Here is an 8215-nt window from a genome sequence, read left to right on the forward strand (position 1 = left end):
GGACCCCCCCATACATCATTGGCAGGAGGGATGCCCAGTCCCTCTTGCCAGAAACCCCCTACCCCTAAACATAATGGGAGACCCCATCAGCACCCCAGACCTTCCCAGCCCCCTTGAAACCCACCCACCCCCCCTACTTTAAAATGTTGGCTGGCCAGAAGCATCTTTCCTGTGGCCTGCCCCTTCCTGGTGCCTAAGTTAAGAGGGAAATGCCGTTTAAGAGTTCTTTTCAAAGAGATTTCCTAATGGTACCTAAAAAAACAAAAAAAAAAGACACCAGAATTGCATCCAACATAGGCGTTGGAATGAGGGAGGCTATAGGGGCCATGATCTCCCCATAATTTTTCAGTCGACAGTTGTTGCCTGCCCACCCTCCCATCTCCCGGTGTTATGGTCTCTAAATCTTTGGACAGCCAGTGCACACCGTCAAACCGCAGGCCTGCCCCGGAACCTTTCATTCTGCTCGTGGACGCTGCGCGGCGGCTACCCAAAGATTTAAAACTATGGGCTCCTTTTACTAAGGTGCGTTAGGGCCTTAACGCATGGAATAGCACACGCTAAATTGCTGTGCACGCTAGACCTTAATGCCAGCATTGAGCTGGCGTTATTCTAGAAGCGTACCGTGCGGTTTAGCGCGCCGTAATTTTGTACGTGCGCTAAAAACACGTGCGCCTTAGTAAAAGGAGCCCTATAGTGCCGAGAGGAGGTAGGTGGGGAACTCAGGAGCTGCTGAGAGGTCATGCACTAGGGTGGAGCTCCTGGTTCCCTTCCTCCCCCCCAAACAATGCAGTGGCTAATACCGGAAGTGGTGTCAGGCGTCTCCGTAGGTGCGATTCACATCAAAAGTAGGCGCTGGAAATATTAGGCCTTGAAAACCATGGCCTACATTTCTGGTGCCTACTTTGCCAGAGGTGCGATTCTCTAAATGGCGTCATTGCGCGATTGGTGGCCACCAACAGTGGCGCTGTATAGCGAATCTGGGCCTTAGTGCACAGTAAATTGGTTAGCACTTCTTGATGAATTTCCCCCTACATTCATAGGTATAAAACAGGAGTGTACCATTAATGCACACTAATGTCCATTAGTCAAACAAAATGTCAAACGAAGAAAACTGGCCACCAGAGCAGCGAAACTGGACAGACAAATCACCAATCTACTGATCTGGACCACAGACTACAAAATCTTCAAAAAAGAAACAAAAACCCTACTCTTCAAAAAAAATACATAAAACCAATATAACAAGCAAACGTCACAAACTTCACCTGAAATACTATCTACTCCTTAGCAAATTAGAAAATGTTCAGACTATTCCTTAAATTCTTATGTAATCCGCCTTGAACCACAAGGTAATGGCGGAATAGACATCTGTAATGTAATTAGCATGCTCAAGCTTTACTAAAAAGTCCTCTTAGATCTATGTCAGTGTCCTTGCTTTTATTATCATTTTGTATAATATTTTTATCTTCTTTATTATTCCATTCTAAAGCAACCATCCTCTCTTTAGCTCCTTTTCTTTCCCCCAATATCTACTGGTGGATTCATATTCAAAGGGCTTCTTTTACAAACCTGTGCTGTTGATTAGGGCATTCTAAATGTGAAGAAGCCTAAGGGAACTGAATGGATATCTTCATTCAGCATGACACTAATCGGTATTTATTTATTTTAAAAACACATATACCGTCTACAAATTGGTGGTTTACAAAATACAAACAGAAAAAGCTTAAGAATAAACATTACAAAGCAAAAACAACTGCTCTTAAAATAACCCACTGTTTCCAGCAGTGGCCAACTCAGGTCCCAAATACCTGGCAGAAATCCAAATAGCAGCAACATTCCAGAACTGAGATTATGATGTCATAAGGCTAATTCCACCAACGCCTAAGAGCCAATCTCATCAGTGATGTCACAACGGCTTGATTGATGGTGGCGCTGAATATCTCAATACTAGTGTTTTAGCCCGTTACATTAACGGGTGCTAGAGTAGATGTCTGTCTGTTTGTTTTTGGTTTTTTTTGTTTGTATTTTTTATTTGTCTCTCTCTCCTTGGACGCTTTCATTCTTTCTGTCTGTGTCTCTCCCTGGCTCCCTGTCTGTCTATCTTTATTTCTAACTCTATAATCTTCCCTCAATCCTGCATGTGGCCTTTTTTCTTTCTCCTCCCATTTCCTTCCAACGGCTGCTTCCCCTGTCCTCCACACTTCCATTCAGTGTTTGTCTCCCTCTCTCTACCCCTTCCATCTACTGTTCACCCTCTGTCTTGCCCCTTCCATTCACTGCCCTGTCTTCTCATCCAGTGTCTGCCCTCTCTCTCTCGCTGTTCCATATGGCATCTCCTCCTTCCTTTCCCCCTTCCTTCCCTTGGTCTGGCATACCTTCCTCCTTCCATGCCCTGCCATCTCTTCTTCCGTCCAAGCCATTCTCTCCCCCTTTGCCCCCTTTCCTCCTTGAACTTCATTGGGCAGCAGCAGCAGCAGCATTCACAATTCATTGCCGTTGCTGGCTTCAGGTCCTGTCACTGCTATGTTAAAGAAAAAAGAAAAAAAAAGCTGACCACAGTAGCTCTACATTGGCCTATATAGTTATAGCATGATTATTAACTATTCCTCCCTTTTACGAAGCTGCTTTAGGCTTTATCGACAGCTGCAGTGGTGTTAACTCCGATGCGCATAGAATTCCTATGAGCGTCGGAGCTAATACCACTGTGGCCGGCGATAAAAGCCTAATGCGGCTTTGTAAAAAAAGGGGGGTTTATGGACTAAAGTCATTGTAATGTATGACTTATATTTTAGAAGATGCTGAAAAAGGTAATTCCTTTAATAAAAACAAATAAAACTGAAAGAAACTTGGGGCTTCTTCCATTAAACTGCGTTAGCAGTTTCTAGCGTGGGGAGCCGCGCTGAATGACCTGCGCTGCTCCCGAAGCTCATAGAGTTCCTATGAGCGTTGGGAGCAGCGCGGGCCATGCAGCGCGGCTCTCTGCGCTAAAAACTGCTAGCGCAGTTTGATAGAAGAGGCCCTTGGTCTGGGTGACTTGGGAAAAACACAATTTCCGAAGAATAATTTGATCGCACGAATTCAAATGAAATTATAACAGAACTTTTAACATACCATGAAGAACAATGAGCAGTTTGCCCTGTTTTCATTATCATCTAATTTAGGATCATTTGAAAGTACCAGGGACTGATTTACTGAGGCTTTTTAGCATTCTGGGCTAAGCTTACAGTAGTAAATCGTCTCTTGAGTGTCCTCACCGCAGGATATCCTGAGCTCTGGATTACATTTTAGATATAAGGTAACAAATTAAGATACGAGCAACTGTAATTTCTCACTATGCCAAATAAGGAGGGAGTCTAGAGCTGGAGTACACTGCAACTCAATGAATTAAGACCTGAAATGGGGTTGCACATTTGACAACTCGAGGAGTTTTTGAGGTAGTGCAGGCTAACTGGAAATTATGTGTGTAATTTTCTGCAATAAGGTCTCAGTTATATTACATTTGCAGTATATCTTACTTCTCAGTCCATAAGGGCTGCCCTAAGAAGCTTACAATTGAAACAAGTGGGCAAAACATGCAGAGCATGGTTCGTGGGATTCTTTCCAACTTTTCTGCATGTTTCTATGCATCTGTACATGAGTATGTGTGTTTGTGTGCAAGGGCATGTATGTGTACGCTTTCTGTGTGTCTACGATCAGGAGAGGAGATGATAGGGGAAGCAGGGCTGGCTCAACCTTTAGATCAGGTGAGGCTCTGGCTTAGACAAAAAAAGAGAAAACTGTAGACCACTGTACAAGATGCAGGCAGTGTTTGTCAATAAACAATTGTTGGTACAAATGGACCACCTTTTTACAGGTAAAGGGACCCAACACGGACCGTGTTTTGATCAATACATCATCAGGGGTCCCTAAGTTGGCGATTAGGTTGCGGTGGAGGACCACCAGCCAGTCAGGTTTTCAGGATAGCCCTAATGAATATGCAAATTGCATACCTGTCACCTCCATTATATGCAAATCTCTTTCATGCATATTCCATTAGGGCTATCCCGAAAACCCAACTGGCTGGTGGTCCTCTGGGACATGGTTGGGAACCACTGCTCTAGAGAACTGCAGACAGAGAGTTTAAACTAGAGCAAGGGTGACAAAGTCCCTCCTTGAGGGCCGCAATCCAGTCAGGTTTTCTGGATTTCCCCAATGAATATGCAGTGAAAGCAGTGCATGCACATAGATCTCATGCATATTCATTGGGGAAATCCTGAAAACCTGACTGGATTGCAGTCCTCAAGGAGGTACTTTGAGATCCCTGAACTAGAGCTACCAGATGTCCGTGAAAATCTTGACACGTCCTCTTTTTCCAAAACCCAGTTTGCCCGGCTTTTGGAAGACTCCGAGCTCGGGGCCACAGCTGGAGGGTCTTCGAGCATGTGCAGATGCAATACAATGATGTCACACGCATGCGCGCTTGTGTGTGATGTCAATCGCACGGCATCCACACATGCTTGGAGGCCCTTCAGACACGGCCCAAGTTAGATTGTAAGCTCTTCTGAGCAGGGACTGTCCATTAAATATCAAAATGTACCTTTCAGTGCTATATAAGTGATAAATAGTAATAGTGGGGAAGAAGAGAGAAGGTTTATGTGGGGGGCAGGGCGGGGCAAGGTTGGACCATGCGTCCTTTTTTCATTAAAAATTATGTTAAGTAACAATAAAATTACCTCCCCTCCCCCCACTCTCACAATTGAACTTGTAAATTTAAGGGAAAAGTTGTCATCTAATCAGTACAATACTTTGTTAATGGCTCCCACACATCTTGAAAATTCCTGAAACATCCTCGCTGTATTGCAATAAATCTCTCCTTTTTTATAAACATGATATAAGGAACTCCACCAAAAATAATAATTTAATCTACTCCAATTTTTCCAATTATACGGAATTTGTTGAATAAAGCCAGAGAGTTGGCATTCCTAACCTCCTGAGACCTGAGCAAATCACCCTCCCCCCCAAACATGTAAACACAAAGTATGAGCAAAATTTGCCAATGGCTTAATTTCGTCCTGCCCACGCCAACAGATGTTACTTGGCAATTCCAAAAGCATCCAAAAAAAACCCTGTTAATTACACAGTCTTTTTCCTTTGGTTGCTTCGACGAGTTTCCATCTCCAATATCTTGGTCTGATTATTGTTTCATTTCTTTTCACTTTGATTTCTTTTTCTAAACTTGCACAAGTATCTTCTGGATTTATCCTCCTTACCTCCATTAGTCACTCAATTTCCTGCAAATGGTTTTTCTCTTACTTTAGATGACCAAGCCCAGTGCTGGGATTCTGTCCTGCAAACTGTTTTAGATATAAACGGCCTTCTGCAATTTTTTTAATGGCTCACTTCTTGTAAACAGCCCCGGTGTCATCAAGGCCTGCATCTACTTATGTGTCAGAGCAGGGAAGCTGAAAGACTTTGGAAAAAAACCTAAAATTAAAGAGGCACGCAGAGTCTGATTCTATAAATGGTGCCAAGGCTAGATGCCGCTAGACGCCCTAATCACAGACACCTAGTGATGCCAAACTTACCCCTCCCCCCTTTTAATCTAATCTAATATTTTTTATACCGATTCATCCCAACAGGAGGGTTCGACTCAGTTAACAAAATATTAATAAAATTATACAGGAGATTAGAACAGAAACAATGGGCTAGATTCACTAAGGGCACGGATCGGATCATTGAGGGATCCAGTCCATGTCCATGTCCAGGGGCGATTCACGAATCATCCCCATGCAAATGAGGGCGATCGGAATCACTCCTCCAACCGCCTTAGGGAAGTTCTAAATAACTAATTTTATTTTATTGTAACCCGTTCTGGGCTTATGGTGAGAACAGGCTATAAAAATGAATAAATAAATCGCTCTATAGCAATCCCAATGCATGCACAGACCATCTGTAGATGGTCTGCGCATGTGGTGGTCCTCCGAGCCTTGCAGACAATTTTTTTAAAAACTTTTAACTTTTTTTTGAGCCTGTGGTTGTAACCTGCTTTAAGCCTGCAGGTTAAAACCACGGGCTTGCAGTGCAGGGAAGGGCAGGAGAGTCAGGGTGGCAGGAGAGATTCGGGGTGAGAGCAGAAGATTCATTCGAGGCAGGCAGGAGATTCGGGGCTAAGAGCAGAGAATCGGGGCAGAGAGCAAGGTGGCAGAAGGCAGGGCAGTCGGAAAGGACCTCAGCGACTGGTCCTCAGCAGTCACTTATTTTTGGATTGGCCAGCCCAATCAGTGTTGCTTTTTTGTTTTAGTGAATTGCTTCCTGCCTACATTTGAATGCCGTTCCCCCTCATTTGCATGCGTGGATCGGAGGATGGTCGGGTCAGAGATTAATGAATCGCATTGGAGGGAAATCGGGTTGTAAAGGGATTGCTAAGTGGTTGGAAGTTGATTGGTGGGCTTAGTGAATCTAGCCCTATATATATATCTTTTAGGCCAGAGTTTTCTCTTATGATTGATTATTTGAAAAAGAAGGATCATTAATAAATTTCTGAAATAAATATGTCTTCAGTACTTTATGAAAAGTGGGTAGATGAGAGAGAACTCCAATTATAGAAGGAAGGTCATTCCAAACTTTTACGACTAAAAAATTAAATGGCCATAGTTTTTATTCCTTTAACAGCGGGAAAGCCAAGTTTAAATTTCTGAGAGCTCCTAGAATTAGAGATTTCTTGTGAATTAAATGAGACAGAATCAAAGGAGAAAAAATACCATTTAAGATTTTGAAAATTACAGTTGCACATTTAAATTGGATCCTCCAGGAAACAGGAAGCCAGTGAAGGGATCTCAGTAAAGGTGTGATATGATCATATTTAGGTTTACCGTATATCAGTTTGGCCGCCGTATTCTGGATAAGTTGTAGCCTCCTCAAATTACACTTACTTAAAGAAGCATAAAGCGAGTTGCCATCGTCCAACTGAGATAAAATAATGGCATCTTTACACTGAAAAAGCATTTTTTAGTAACATGATTAATTTGATTAGTTAATGAGAGCGAAGAATCCAGAATAAAACCCAGAATTTTTCCAAAACAGTAGCATGGTTTTTAGCACCGGTTTTTAGTTCCATGTGCTTCTTAATTGTTTCTAATGGCGTGGTGATTGACCGTGCCATTAGAAAATGAATTTTTTAAAAATGTTGTTATTTTAACCCTTAAATTGGCAGATAAGAACATAAGAAAAGCCTTCACCGGATCAGACCGAGGTCCATCCAGTCAGGTGATCCGCACACGCGGCGGCCCCTTTAGGTCCTGCCGAATGGAGACCCAGATATACCATAGCCCTCAATATGATTTGCAAGAAGGTGTGCATCCAACTTGCGCTTGAATCCCAGAACAGTAATCTCTGTCACAACATCCTCCGGGAGAGCATTCCAAATTCCCACCACGCGCTGTGTGAAAAAGTACTTCCTGATATCCGTCCTGAACCTGCTGCCACTCAGTTTCAGTCTATGACCTCTTGTCCGTGTCACATCTGAAAAAGTTAGTAATGCTTCTTCTTGGTCAATTTTATCAAATCCCTTTACTATTTTAAAAGTCTCTATTAAATCCCCTCTCAGTCTTCTCTGCTCGAGGGTAAACAATCCCAATTTCCTAAGGCGCTCTTTGTAGCTCAATTTCTCCAATCCCTTGACAAGTTTCGTAGCTCTCCTCTGTACCCTTTCCAGTAGAATTATATCCTTCTTGAGGTATGGAGACCAGTGTTGTACACAGTATTCCAATTGCGGTCTGACCATTGCTCTATAAAGTGGCATTATTACTTCTTCCAATCTACTCGTGATCCCCTTCTTAATCATACCCAACATCCTATTAGCTTTCTTCGCCGCTGCCGCGCATTGAGCCGAAGGCTTTAGGGTTCTGTCAATCAGTACCCCCAAATCCCTTTCTTTTTTAAAAATTCTTTATTTTCATTTTATAGTATTGACATAATATTAGTCAAAACAAGAAAATACTACAACTCAGTACATACATTAAAATGAGACAATAGGTAATAATAAAAATATACAATTGAAAACAGAACAAGATTTTTCTTTCTCATACGGCAAAGTCATTAAACCCAAATGTGAATTATTACTGGTTTGTTTCTTTAGACCTCAATTAAGGGGGGAGAAAGCTTTACAATGGCTGAATTCTTTATCAAATAATACAAGAAATTAAAGATGGTAGCAGGAGAGAACAAAAACCAAAAGGCT

Source organism: Geotrypetes seraphini, chromosome 7 (genome assembly GCF_902459505.1).
Source record: "Geotrypetes seraphini chromosome 7, aGeoSer1.1, whole genome shotgun sequence".
Taxonomy (NCBI): Eukaryota; Metazoa; Chordata; class Amphibia; order Gymnophiona; family Dermophiidae; genus Geotrypetes; species Geotrypetes seraphini.